At 51.4% G+C, this 13993-nt stretch overlaps 5 non-coding genes and 2 pseudogenes across 5 annotated transcripts; all 7 read right to left on the reverse strand.

Moving 5' to 3' along the window:
• Positions 1-2352: 2352 nt before the first annotated feature.
• LOC123736214 (U5 spliceosomal RNA) lies at positions 2353-2469 on the reverse strand. Its single transcript, XR_006766003.1, has one exon. It is a non-coding gene; the product is annotated as a U5 spliceosomal RNA (small nuclear RNA).
• An 800-nt stretch (positions 2470-3269) lies between these two features.
• Positions 3270-3444, reverse strand: LOC123736229 (uncharacterized; annotated as a pseudogene).
• A 2310-nt stretch (positions 3445-5754) lies between these two features.
• Positions 5755-5871, reverse strand: LOC123736215 (U5 spliceosomal RNA). The gene has a single exon (XR_006766004.1). It is a non-coding gene; the product is annotated as a U5 spliceosomal RNA (small nuclear RNA).
• Positions 5872-6800: 929 nt separating this feature from the next.
• On the reverse strand, positions 6801-6992 carry LOC123736241 (U2 spliceosomal RNA). The gene has a single exon (XR_006766011.1). It is a non-coding gene; the product is annotated as a U2 spliceosomal RNA (small nuclear RNA).
• Positions 6993-7340: 348 nt separating this feature from the next.
• Positions 7341-7457, reverse strand: LOC123736216 (U5 spliceosomal RNA). Its single transcript, XR_006766005.1, has one exon. It is a non-coding gene; the product is annotated as a U5 spliceosomal RNA (small nuclear RNA).
• A 667-nt stretch (positions 7458-8124) lies between these two features.
• Positions 8125-8302, reverse strand: LOC123736247 (uncharacterized; annotated as a pseudogene).
• Positions 8303-8633: 331 nt separating this feature from the next.
• On the reverse strand, positions 8634-8745 carry LOC123736217 (U5 spliceosomal RNA). Its single transcript, XR_006766006.1, has one exon. It is a non-coding gene; the product is annotated as a U5 spliceosomal RNA (small nuclear RNA).
• Positions 8746-13993: the final 5248 nt, after the last annotated feature.

The following is a 13993-nucleotide window of genomic DNA, read 5'->3' on the forward strand; positions in this document are numbered from 1 at the left end:
CATAAATGTTAATAAAACGAAACTTCGCCCCCCTCCAATCTGCATCAACCACTAAAACCCTCCCCTGTATAACAGAAAAGGAACCCACCACACAAAAGTCCCTATCCCCAAACAAAATCCCCACCCCAGAGGAGTGCACCCCCCTATCCCCCCATCTGGACTCTCCCTTCGCCCACTCCTTTGAAAAAACAGGAACATCCCCCATATCCCTTAAATGAACTTCTTGTAGAAAACAAACCTGGAAGGAGACACAGGAAAGGTACTGAAACACCCCTCCTCTCTTCCCCATATCCCTTAATCCCCTTACATTCACTGTTATTACTGTGAAAAGTGCCATAAGAAATAAACAAGGAAATAAGCAAGATCACCCAGCGTCTCCATACAGTCTGTCAGATAGGAGCCTCCCCCATCCCGCTGTCACTCACCCCTTCCAGGTACCGGTCACTGTTCGGCGTGCCTGGTGCCACGAAAGAGCGTTCAGGGCTGGAAAAGTTCACACAGGCTGATACCTGTCCGCAGACCAACGACTCTTCCCCAGGACTGGAAGTGTGGTCTCCCCCTGACAGTACCTGTGCACAGTCCATTGAGGCCTCCTCAGGATTGGTGTCCATCTCCGTGGTGCCTGTCCCAGGAAGCGCAGGAACCAAGCAGATCCCCTGGACCTGCTCCCTAGACCTCCCCACCGAGGCTTCAGAGGCTGCTAATGCAGGAACCTTCAAGATAACAGAATCCTGTGTCTCGGCCCCCACATCTGACCCTTCATCCCCGGTATCAGGATTCAGCACTGTGAACCGGTTGGAGATGGCCACCAAAGGCCTCCTGTGTTCTTCCATCGCTACCCGACCAGCGACCCTCCTCCTCTTCTTTCTTTTCCCCTTGTACACCTTCCCGGACTCTCCATTGTCTGAAGATGCCGATCCAGTCGACCCGCCCCCCGAAGACGACCTCATCTTCCGCGAGAGGGTTCGGGTAGCCGAGTCGTCTGACATCTCACTCAGTATACTATCCTCCCAGGCTGCCGTCAGCAGTTCCATCTCCTCCACAGTCCCCTTCGGACTGCCCTCCTTTACTGTACTTTCCCCTGGGGCTTTCGCCACCTCCTCTGCTGCCGCTCGGATTTCCTCAAGGACCTCCTCTATTGGCCGGAGGGGAGAGCCCGCAGCACCTTCCTCGGGGCCATCACCGGCTGCCTCCGCATAGGTCCGTTGCCTATTTGGACAGTCTTTAAACAAGTGGCCCTGCTTCCCACAGCCATTGCATACTCGAGCCTCCCTGCAGTTGGCTGCCCCGTGACCTGGTTTCCCGCAGTTTCTGCACTTCAGCAGATTGCACCCCGTGGCCAAATGACCGAAGCTACGGCAGTGCCTGCAAAAACTTGGTTGGCCTGAATAAAAAGGTACCCCGGTCCACTCCAATGGAGAAATAGGCTGGTGGGTGCACCAACTTATCTGCTCCTTCCGGATCTCTGTTCAGTGCGACACGGAATTGCCTCCTCCCTGACCAGATCCCATACCCGTCCCTTAGGTACCGCACCCCGGGACTCACTTTCCCAAACCGGCCTAGGAACGCCACGATGCTGTCATCCCCCACATAGGGATTGTAGATATGCACGGTAATCACCTTTAGATCCAACCGGCACAAGGGGACAACCTGAAAGTTTGAGAATGGCTCACTGGCTTCCTTCTCTTTGCAGGTGTCCATACACCGCCTGTACAAGGCCTCGCCATTTAGAGACAGGTCGTAGCCCTCCGCCGCCATGTTCCGCTGCAAGCAGAAAACTTGCCCTGGGTCCACCTTTAACCCTTCAATGATCACCGTCCTGATGAACCATTCTCTATTGCCAATTTGCTTGCCCTTGTTCTTCCAAACGAACTGCAACGTATTGCGCAGTCCAGCCCCTCTGGCTGACTGTGGATCCTGCCCTCCGGCCATCGGCTTTGGACTAAGAGTGTTATGGCACCTCGGTACCCAACCTGATCTTAGCCAAAAGGCCGAGAAGCGATAACCCACAAATTGACCCCTGCACCCGCCGGGCCCCCGGGGGCCTCGGCAGACCTCATCGGTTTGGCAAAAGTTGGCTCCTCCTCACCCAACGCTTCCCTGGTGACAGGCGGGTGTGTTTTTTTTAAAAAGTCGCTAATGCGTCGTTAGGTCACTAGCTCTTTAATCCTAGTGCGACTATTTGTTCAATGCCCGGCAAATACACCAGTCATCGTCGGGCTTGAACTCAATTGCCCGAGCGACTACTTTGAGTGGAAAAAAATACGCCGGTCGGTCAGCCGGCTTCAAGTCAAACGCCTGAGCAAAAGTCTCGGCGTCATCTCTGTCAATTTCTCTTGAAACAAGATACCGGGCTCTGCCAGAAGCAAAGCCCTTCCAAAAATACGTTGAACTCGTAAGTGTTCCTCTCCACGGAAGTCTTTAGTAAAAGGCGAAAGGCTTGTGCGTAATGAAGAGAAACCAGAGTCGTATGGAAGTCAGAGGTCGGGGCCCGAGACACACACGGTGCACTCTAGGCCGGGTCCCCGCGGGTGGTCCCCGAACCCACTCTTCCAAGTTTTCGAGGGCTGTGGGTAAAAAGTCACAGACAGACAGACAGACAGACAGACAGACAGACAGACAGACAGACAATCCTGGTGAAGTGATTGTATTTTTGGGGGGCTCAAAAAACACACACACACACACACACACACACACAATCCTGGTGAAGTGATTGTATTTTTGGGGGGCTCAAAAACACACACACACACACACACACACACAATCCTGGTGAAGTGATTGTATTTTTGGGGGGCTCAAAAACACACACACACACACACACACACACACACACACACACACACACACACACACACACACACACAACAATCCTGGTGAAGTGATTGTATTTTTGGGGGGCTCAAAACACACACACACACACACACACACACACACACACACACACACACACACACACACACACACACACACACACACACACACACAAACAATCCTGGTGAAGTGATTGTATTTTTGGGGGCTCAAAAACACACACACACACACACACACACACACACACACACACACACACACACACACTCCTGGCCAATGTATTATAATTTTTTTTTTTTTTTTTTTTTTTAAGTAAAATGGCGGGAAAACGGGGACCCCCATGAAGGGGGCTTCGCACTTGTTTCAGTTTGGATGATTCTTCTTTTTCATTCCTTCTCTTCTTCTGCTAGCTGTTTTACATAGATTTGGTGTATTTCTTTTCCTTGACAATGGGAGAAAAGTGTTGCACCATTCCCGGAGGTACTGCAATACCGGGTCGATGCGTGGAGCGGACGGAGCAAGCCCCATTTCCGACTCCCTGTTCGAAAAATCCATTTAATATGTAGTCCCCCGATGGGGGACGTATCAGATATTAAACTGATAAGAACAGATTTTTTTTTTTACAAAATATATTTATTACTTTCTATGCCGTTCAATACAAAACCATATATTCCAATCAAAATCATAACTAGGCATTTATAATAATTACACAAACCAAAACCCTTAAACAAAGACCCAGGAAAACATCTTCCCTCCCCTTCTCACCTACAAACCAAACCCATACTAACAACAAAAAAATCCAAATAAACTCACCCCATCCTCCCGACCGACGGGACGCCTCCTCCACTCCTGACGCTCCGCCGTCGGCCACCATCCCTCTCCCCTGGATACAGAATCAGTGCCCGGCACAAGCGAACACTCTGTCTTGTGCCCCCACTTAAATCTATCACCCCGCCCTCCTCCTGACTCTGGCCCGAGCACCCCATGCCCTCAAACAAAAATTACCACCTTCCTCCGTCCCCAACCCTGGGCAATGCCTGGAAGGTCCAGCTCAGCCAGGGGTGTAAAAGAGCATGAAGAGGAGGGAGCCCATGAGGGCCCCGCATCCTCTCCCCCTGCCCTACCCCCCCTTACCAGCCTTCCTCCTCCTGCTGTCCTTACGCTCCCACTTTTTAGGTCTTTTTATCGGTGGAGGGCGCAGCCAGGGAACATCCCTATCTGCGTCCGTCAGCCCCCCCCCACCGCGTCATTCACCGTGTCCGTCAGCCCCCCTACCATCTCCCTCAGCTCCTCTACTCGTGATCTTACCTCTTTACTGTCCCCCCCACTCCTTTACTCCCTCTCCTTCTGGTCCCGCCACCACTGCCTTCTCTGTCTCCTCTCTTTCTCTCTCTTTCTCTTCCTCCGCCGTCTTCCCTGTCTCCTCCCTCTCTATTGCCTTCTCCGTCCCCTTCTTCTCCACCACCGTCTTCTCCAGCCCCTCCACCCTCCTGTCTCTTTCCTCCTCCTGCTCCTCCTCTCCTTCAGCCTTCCGTCCTTCTGGTTCCACCAAGTCCATTTCTTTCTTTCTCTCTTCTCCCGCTGCCGCTCTTTCCTTCTCCTCCCGCACTGTGTCCTTTTCCTCCGTGCCTTTTCTTTCCTCTTGTCCCTCTCCTCTTCTTCCCCCATCCTCCGCTCTCGCTCCCCCCCCTGCTGCAGACGCGTATGACCTCTGACGCGCCGGGCATCCACGCCACAGGTGCGTCAGCATGCCACACCCGTGACATGCCTTCGGCGCGTCACAGTTCCTCGCCTCGTGCTCGGCAGATCCACAATACCTGCATTTCTTTATGCTGCACGAGGCGAGGATATGACCATAGGCCATACAGCGCCTGCAGAACGGGGGCTGACGTGCATAGTACAACGTCCCCCTGTCAGCCCCCAGGGAGAACATCGCCGGAGGATGGAGGTAGCCTCCCAGGCCCCCTGGGTCTTCTCTAAGAAGGGCCTGATACCCTCTCTTCCCAGTCCAAAACCCTAGTGAGTCCTTGAGGAGCCTTCCTGAGGAGATGTTGTCCATATATCTCCCCAGGAAAGTCCTCACCTCTTCTTCCTTCACGTGAGGGTTATACATAGTGACCGTCACAAACCTAAAATTGGTCTTTGCCAAGCTCTTCACCGCATAGTGACACATAGGTCGTACGTCCACTAAATCCCTCACCTTCCGCATCGTCTCCTCATGCTGCTTCTCCGTATGGAACGTAACATCATACGCGCCCTCTAATGGATTGTCCTGGAGGCATAAAACGTCCTTTACCCCAAGCTTGAGCAAACCCATCAGGATGGTTCTCCCGAACGTTTCCCTCCCGAATTGCTCCACCTCCTTATCCTTCCACGCAAATCTTGCCGTGTTGGCCAGTCCGACCCCCGGAACAGTCCTGTTCGGGATATTCTCCTCCATGTTCTTCGGTAAAGAAAACAACTCTCTTCAAAAAAGAAGCCGCACAAAAACAAAAAAACTTTCCTCCCTCCGGGCTTCCTTCGACCTTTTGGCTCAGCGGGCTTTGGGGCACCTCGGTACCAAGCTTGATCTGAGCCAAAAGGCCGAGAAGCGATAACCCACAAATTGACCCCTGCACCCGCCGGGCCCCCGGGGGCCTCGGCAGACCTCATCGGTTTGGCAAAAGTTGGCTCCTCCTCACCCAACGCTTCCCTGGTGACAGGCGGGTGTGTTTTTTTTAAAAGTCGCTAATGCGTCGTTAGGTCACTAGCTCTTTAATCCTAGTGCGACTATTTGTTCAATGCCCGGCAAATACACCAGTCATCGTCGGGCTTGAACTCAATTGCCCGAGCGACTACTTTGAGTGGAAAAAATACGCCGGTCGGTCAGCCGGCTTCAAGTCAAACGCCTGAGCAAAAAGTCTCGGCGTCATCTCTGTCAATTTCTCTTGAAACAAGATACCGGGCTCTGCCAGAAGCAAAGCCCTTCCAAAAATACGTTGAACTCGTAAGTGTTCCTCTCCACGGAAGTCTTTAGTAAAAGGCGAAAGGCTTGTGCGTAATGAAGAGAAACCAGAGTCGTATGGAAGTCAGAGGTCGGGGCCCGAGACACACACGGTGCACTCTAGGCCGGGTCCCCGCGGGTGGTCCCCGAACCCACTCTTCCAAGTTTTCGAGGGCTGTGGGTAAAAAGTCACAGACAGACAGACAGACAGACAGACAGACAGACAGACAGACAGACAGACAATCCTGGTGAAGTGATTGTATTTTTGGGGGGGGCTCAAAAACACACACACACACACACACACACACACAATCCTGGTGAAGTGATTGTATTTTTGGGGGGGCTCAAAACACACACACACACACACACACACACAATCCTGGTGAAGTGATTGTATTTTTGGGGGGCTCAAAACACACACACACACACACACACACACACACACACACACACACACACACACACACACACACACACAAACAATCCTGGTGAAGTGATTGTATTTTTGGGGGGCTCAAAACACACACACACACACACACACACACACAATCCTGGTGAAGTGATTGTATTTTTGGGGGGCTCAAAACACACACACACACACACACACACACACAATCCTGGTGAAGTGATTGTATTTTTGGGGGGCTCAAAAACACACACACACACACACACACACACACACACACACACACACACACACACACACACACACAAACAATCCTGGTGAAGTGATTGTATTTTTGGGGGGCTCAAAACACACACACACACACACACACACACACACACACACACACACACACACACACACACACACACTCCTGGCCAATGTATTATTATATTTTTTTTTTTTTTTTTTTAAGTAAAATGGCGGAAAACGGGGACCCCCATGAAGGGGGGCTTCGCACTTGTTTCAGTTTGGATGATTCTTCTTTTTCATTCCTTCTCTTCTTCTGCTAGCTGTTTTACATAGATTTGGTGTATTTCTTTTTCCTTGACAATGGGAGAAAAGTGTTGCACCATTCCCGGAGGTACTGCAATACCGGGTCGATGCGTGGAGCGGACGGAGCAAGCCCCATTTCCGACTCCCTGTTCGAAAAATCCATTTAATATGTAGTCCCCCGATGGGGGCACGTATCAGATATTAAACTGATAAGAACAGATACTACACTTGATCTGAGCCAAAAGGCCGAGAAGCGATAACCCACAAATTGACCCCTGCACCCGCCCGGGCCCCGGGGCCTCGGCAGACCTCATCGGTTTGGCAAAAGTTGGCTCCTCCTCACCCAACGCTTCCCTGGTGACAGGCGGGTGTGTTTTTTTTAAAAGTCGCTAATGCGTCGTTAGGTCACTAGCTCTTTAATCCTAGTGCGACTATTTGTTCAATGCCCGGCAAATACACCAGTCATCGTCGGGCTTGAACTCAATTGCCCGAGCGACTACTTTGAGTGGAAAAAAATACGCCGGTCGGTCAGCCGGCTTCAAGTCAAACGCCTGAGCAAAAAGTCTCGGCGTCATCTCTGTCAATTTCTCTTGAAACAAGATACCGGGCTCTGCCAGAAGCAAAGCCCTTCCAAAAATACGTTGAACTCGTAAGTGTTCCTCTCCACGGAAGTCTTTAGTAAAAGGCGAAAGGCTTGTGCGTAATGAAGAGAAACCAGAGTCGTATGGAAGTCAGAGGTCGGGGCCCGAGACACACACGGTGCACTCTAGGCCGGGTCCTCGCTGGTGGTCCCCGAACCCACTCTTCCAAGTTTTCGAGGGCTGTGGGTAAAAAGTCACAGACAGACAGACAGACAGACAGACAGACAGACAGACAGACAGACAGACAGACAGACAGACAGACAGACAATCCTGGTGAAGTGATTGTATTTTTGGGGGGCTCAAAAACACACACACACACAATCCTGGTGAAGTGATTGTATTTTTTTGGGGGTAAAACAAAAAAAAACACACACACACACACACACACACACACACACACACAATCCTGGTGAAGCGATTTATATTTTTGGGGGTCAAAACACACACACACACACACACACACACACACACACACACACACACACACACACACAAAGCAATCCTGGTGAAGTGATTTGCTATTTTTGGGGGCTCAAAAAACACACACACACAAAAAAACTCCTGGCAATGTATTTTTTTTTTTTTTTTTTTTTTTTTTAAGTAAAATAGCTGGGAAAACAGGGGACCCCCATGAAGGGGGCTTAGCACTTGTTTCAGTTTGGATGATTCTTCTTTTTCATTCCTTCTCTTCTTCTGCTACGCTGTTTTACATAGATTTGGTGTGTTTCTTTTTCCTTGACAATGGGAGAAAAAGTGTTGCCCTTCCGGGTACTTCTGCAATACCATTCATGCGTGGAGCGTCGGTTAGCATTCCGACTCCCTGTTCGAAAAAATCCAGCAATATGTAGTCCCCGATGGGGACGTATCAATATTAAACTGATAAGAACAGATACTACACCTGATCTGAGCCAAAAGGCCGGGCGATAACCCACAAGTTGACCCCTGACCCGCCGGTGCAGGGGCCTCGGCAGACCTCATCGGTTTGGCAAAAGTTGGCTCCTCCTCACCCAACGCTTCCCCTGGTGACAGCGGGTGTGTTTTTTTAAAAGTCGCTAATGCGTCGTTAGGTCACTAGCTCTTTAATCCTAGTGCGACCTATTTGTTCAATGCCCGGCAAATACACCAGTCATCGTCGGGCTTGACTCAATTGCCCGGACGGCTACTTTGAGTGGAAAAATCGCCGGTGGTGCCCGGCTTCAAGTCAACGCAAAAAGTCTCGGCGTCATTCTCTGTCAATTTCTCTTGAAACAAGATAGCGGCTCTGCCAGAAAGCAAAGCCCTTCCAAAAATACGTTGAACTCGTAAGTGTTCTCTCCAGGAAGTCTTTAGTAAAAGGCGAAAGGCTTGTGCGTGAAGAGAAACCAGAGTCGGATGGAAGTCAGGTCGGGCCGAGACACACACGGTGCACTCTAGCCGGGTCGCGGGTGGTCCAGAACCCACTCTTCCCAAGTTTTCGGGCTGTGGGTAAAGTCACAGACAGACAGACAGACAGACAGACAGACAGACAGACAACAGACAGACAGACAGACAACAGACCAGACAATCCTGGTGAAGTGATTGTATTTTTGGGGCAAAACACACACACACACAATCCTGGTGAAGTGATTGTATTTTTGGGGGCTCAAAAACACACACACACACACACACACACACACACACACACACACACACACACACACACACACACACACACACACACACACACACACACAATCCTGGTGAAGTGATTGATATGTATTTTTGGGGGGCTCAAACACACACACACACACACACACACACACACACACACACACACACACACACACACACACACAAATCAATCCTGGTGAAGTGATTGTATTTTTGGGTGGGGCTCAAAAATACACACACACACACACACACACACACACACACACACACACACACACACACACAATCCTGGTGACGTGATTGTATTTTTGGGGGCTCAAACACACACACACACACACACACACACACACACACACACACACACACACACACACACAACACACACACAAACAATCCTGGTGAAGTGATTGTATTTTTTGGGGGGGCTCAAAAACACACACACACACACACACACACACACACACACACACACACACTCTGGCCAATGTATTTTTTTTTTTTTTTAGTAATGGCAACGGGGGACCCCAAGGGGCTCGCACTTGTTTCAGTTTGGATGATTCTTCTTTTTCATTTCCTTCTCTTCTTCTGCTAGCTGTTTTTACATAGATTTGGTGTATTTCTTTTTCCTTGACAATGGGAGAAAAGTGTTGCACCATTCCAGGTACGCATACCGTCGTCGGCCGGACGGAGCAAGCCCCATTTCCGACTCCCTGTTGAAAAATCCATTTAATATGTAGCCCCCGATGGGGCGGTATCAGGCATATTAAACTGATAAGAACAGATTTTTTTTTTTAAAGATTTTATTGCTGTTCAAAACCATAAGCATAATAAACAAGCCATCAGCAATCATAATCATCACTTCCATTAAACTCAAAACAAGGCATTTGAAATTTCAAAAAAATGAAACCCAAATTACAAATCAGAGAGCATCTTCCTCCCCCTCAACACCCACATAAACTAGATTCCTAAATCTCTATATTTCCCTATCTCCCCATACCTATCTTATTCCTTTTCCCTATTCCCTTTACCACAGTCCTAAACCCCCTTCCACCCCCCGGGCTGCATGCTCCCCACTTCCTCTCCTCCTCTTCATCACTCCCCCTCACATTTTCTTCCACCCTCCTCACTATCCCCTCCACTCCCCCCAATCTCTCCCTGTCTTTACCATGTTCTGTCTGGCTTCCCACAGCCCCGTTTAAAGAGGCTTATGAGAAGCCATAGTAGAAATCTGTCCCTTTCGTCCCCCTCGTCTCCCTACTCCTCTCTCTGCCCGAGCCCACGACAAAATAAAATCCCCTCTTACCTTACCTAACAACACCCGTTGCCCTAGCCCACACTACTCCGACAAAGGCCAGTCCCAAAAGGCTGGCGCATTCTGTCTCCTCCCCCCCCACAAGATGGTCTTGGGCAGGTGGGGGATCGCGTAAGCTATGCCGGTGTCATAATGGAGGCCCGGCAAACACTTATGGGGCTCAACCAATTCAGGTCCTTGGGCCTGTTGTCCAGACCCGTGCTGCACTCCCTCCCAGACCACTTCCGGGATACCCACCACAGGTGTCGGACACCCTCCCTGTCCGACCTCCTCGTACCGGTGCTTGTGGTCTAAACCTACTCGGGCAACTTCAACCTCGGGGTGCGCCGTAGCCACTTGGCCGCGTGCCCAGTGCCACGGCAGCTGTTCCGCCCGAGGACCCGTGTTAGACCACACCATTACGCTTCTCGCCCGGTATGAGAAGAACACCCGCAGGGGTAACCGGACGGGTGTACTCGGATCGGGCGAGCTCTGTCAAAAAAAAACAAAAGTGAGCCAGCGGGGAAGTGTGGTACCCCCTACCTCCCTCCCCGATGGGGCAAAGCATCGTGCCCTGGCGACCCTCTCGTACCTGCCACCCCACATGAACTGAAACACTAGCCTCACTAGAGGCCTCCTCAGAAAGCGGCAGTGGGTAGGTGTCGCCAAATATAAAAGGGCGAAACTAATCCACCTTGACCTTGCCTCACAACGGCTCTAGCCCTCCACATCGCTAGCTTCCACTCTGTACCACTGCGATGCCCATGTTCCCAGTTCAGCGTCGCTGAGCCGGAGGTCTCAAAAATGAACCCGAGAATCTTCAGGGCCCCGTTAGAAGATAACCCCCGGGCACATCCGTCCTACCACGCCATCTTCCGAAAAAGGAAGGTTTTGGTTAGCCACTCCCGGCCCGCTCGGGTGAAGTCCCAATTTTGGCAGGGACCTTGTCAAGGGGGAGTCCTTGCAAAGCAGCAAGGAAGTGTGCGTCGGCGTGCCTGCGTCACCTTAGCGCGCAACCGCCACTTCCAGGGATTAACAAGCCTTCCCACCCTGTGTCTGCCCTAATGGCAGCCCCCAGACTCCATGTACAGTACGAAGAGGAAGCCGAGAGCGGGCACCCTGCCTGACCCTGACGAGAGGTCAAAACTCACCCATGTGACCGTTTACGCTAACCCGGCACCCGCTCCGACATATAAAGTACGGATCCATCCTATGAACTTTTCCCCAAATCCTAATCTACCTAATACTCTGAAAAGAAAAGATCTATTCACGCGATCAAAGGCTTTCGCCTGATCAAGCGCTGCTACCATTAAGGCAGACCTCTATCTTCTACCCAAGCGATGGAGTCCTAATCAGCTGCAGGTTCCACCTGATAGCGGCCCTCTACCCGCGCGTCTGATCCTCATGACGGCGTGGAAAGGGCTGGCGCAACCGATCGCTAGGACCTTTGCAAGTATCTTGTATCACAACAGCATTAATGCCGCCCAGTTGCCATCCCCCCTTCTTGTGAGAAGTGACAGCACACCGACGGTCGTTGATCCCCCCGGGAAGCCGTCTGGAATGGCCTTCAACTTGAGGACCACCGGTCCAGTATCCCCAAAACTTGGGTAAAACTCGGCCCGGCAGCCCATCCATCCCAGGTACCTTCCCTTTTCCCATCCTCCTAAGGGCGCTCTCAACCTCTTCTAGGGATCGCTCCATCGCTTCTCTAATGTCCTCCGGCTCGCCGGGACAAGTGTTCTAAAAACACATTTCCCTGCTCTACATCTACTTCCCTCTCCTTAAAGAACTTCGGAAATGATCAGTTGTTACTCTGACCATCTCCTCCGGCTCTCTACGCTACTCTACCATCTTCTTTCCTAACCCTTACGTTACCTTTCTACTCTGTCTATCCCTTACGGACTTAAAGAACATTGTGGAACAAGTCTCGATTATGTTCTAAAAAGCCGCTATCGCGCACGCTCCAGGAAGCTCGGGCCTTCGCTCCTGCAGCTCGTTCGCTCAGGCAGTGGATCTCTCCCAGTCGCCGACCCCCGGGTTGCCTGCCTCGTGCTCGGGTTCGAGCGCAACCTTGGATATGATCCACCTCCCTCCTTTCCTCCCTTTTTCTCCTCTTACAATATCCTATAATAAAGATCCTAATCCTTACCTTGACTAAGTCCCACCACTCCAACACCCCTCGCACATGGACCGGAGGCCCTCAAACCCCGAAACACACCAATAAAGGCATTAACAAAGGCTTGCTCATCCAGCACCTCCGATCTAACTTCCAACACCCCCCTACCGAAGAGCAGACTGGAGAACTCACCTGCAGGAGCACCCGTCGTGATCTGAAACACACAACAGCCGACCAGACAACTGACCCAAGACCTGGATAGAAAAATATAGTCAAGCCTCCGCGGTCCAACCCCCCCTGGAGTTGCGCCAAAGTGGGATCGACCATTTTTCGGGTAGTGTGCAGGCCACCATCAACCAGACCATGGCAAGCCATTAGCCGGTGATGGCGCCTGCACTGCTGTCCCCCCTACCCTAAATCTATATTAAAGTCCCCCCCTATCACCAACTGCCTATTTGTGACACACAGGGGCGTCAGACAGTCCACCATCTCCCTCCTGTCTGCCGCCACCTGCGAGATCCGTACACCCCAACTAATCTATACCTACAATCTCTTAATGTGACATCCACCCCCAAAACCCTCCCCTGCATAACAACAAAAGTATCCTCAACCTTTACCTCCCTATTCCCAAACAAGATCCCTACCCCGAAGGTGAACCCCCTAACCCCAAACTGATTCCCCTTTATCCCACTCCCTCTTAAACCTCACAACATCCCCCCATCCCTTAGTGAACCTCCTGTAAAAAACAAAATCAAGCCCCACACCCTCTAAATAACTAAACACCGCCCTTCTTTTTATCCATCCCTCAAACCCCTTACATTTAAACTAACAAAAGTAATTTTATCCATAATGAAAACATTAACAACAACCTACTAATAGCAAAAAACAAAACAAAGGCTCACCCGGTGCCCCCGCTCCCCTCCGACAGGGAAGTAAAAATGCTCCCCTCATCCGAAGGATACAGATCCTCCTCAATGAGCCCACCTGCTTGCGCACAACTTGGGACACTCTGTCTCCCCCTTCCTCTAAGACCCCCAAGTCATCTGCCCATGAACCGGGGAAAGGGTTGGGGATGGAGGTTTCCGGCTTCTCTGAACAGCCTTGCGACCCTCCATCCCCAGGATGCAGAGATAGAGTAGCGGTCGTCATGTCCATTTCTCTGGGGGTAAAGGGAGGGATGAGTCCTGTGAGGACAGGGGGCCACATCAGCGGCACTGTCTTTAACCCCCCTCGCACGCTTGCCTGCCCCTTCCCCTATGCCTCCCACCTCTTTCTGCACATCACCCTTCCGCTGTCCTCTTCTTCTTGCCGCCGTAGGGTTCCTGCTCCAGTTCGGGATCACCTCCCCTACTGGCGATTCCTTCCCATCCTGCCCGAGTTCGAGCGGCACACAGAGTCTGGGGCCCACTCCCTGCCCTTGACCCCAACACCGGAAGATTTTCCACCATTTCTACCCAGGGCCCCAAGCCCCTCCACCCCATCAAGTAATGATCCCATGCTCTCCATTCCTCCACCCGCCTCCTCCACCTCCGGCTTCTGGATAGCGGACCCCTCACCTCCTTTCACTGGCCCCTGATGTCAC

Source organism: Salmo salar, unplaced genomic scaffold (genome assembly GCF_905237065.1).
Source record: "Salmo salar unplaced genomic scaffold, Ssal_v3.1, whole genome shotgun sequence".
Lineage (NCBI taxonomy): Eukaryota > Metazoa > Chordata > Actinopteri > Salmoniformes > Salmonidae > Salmo > Salmo salar.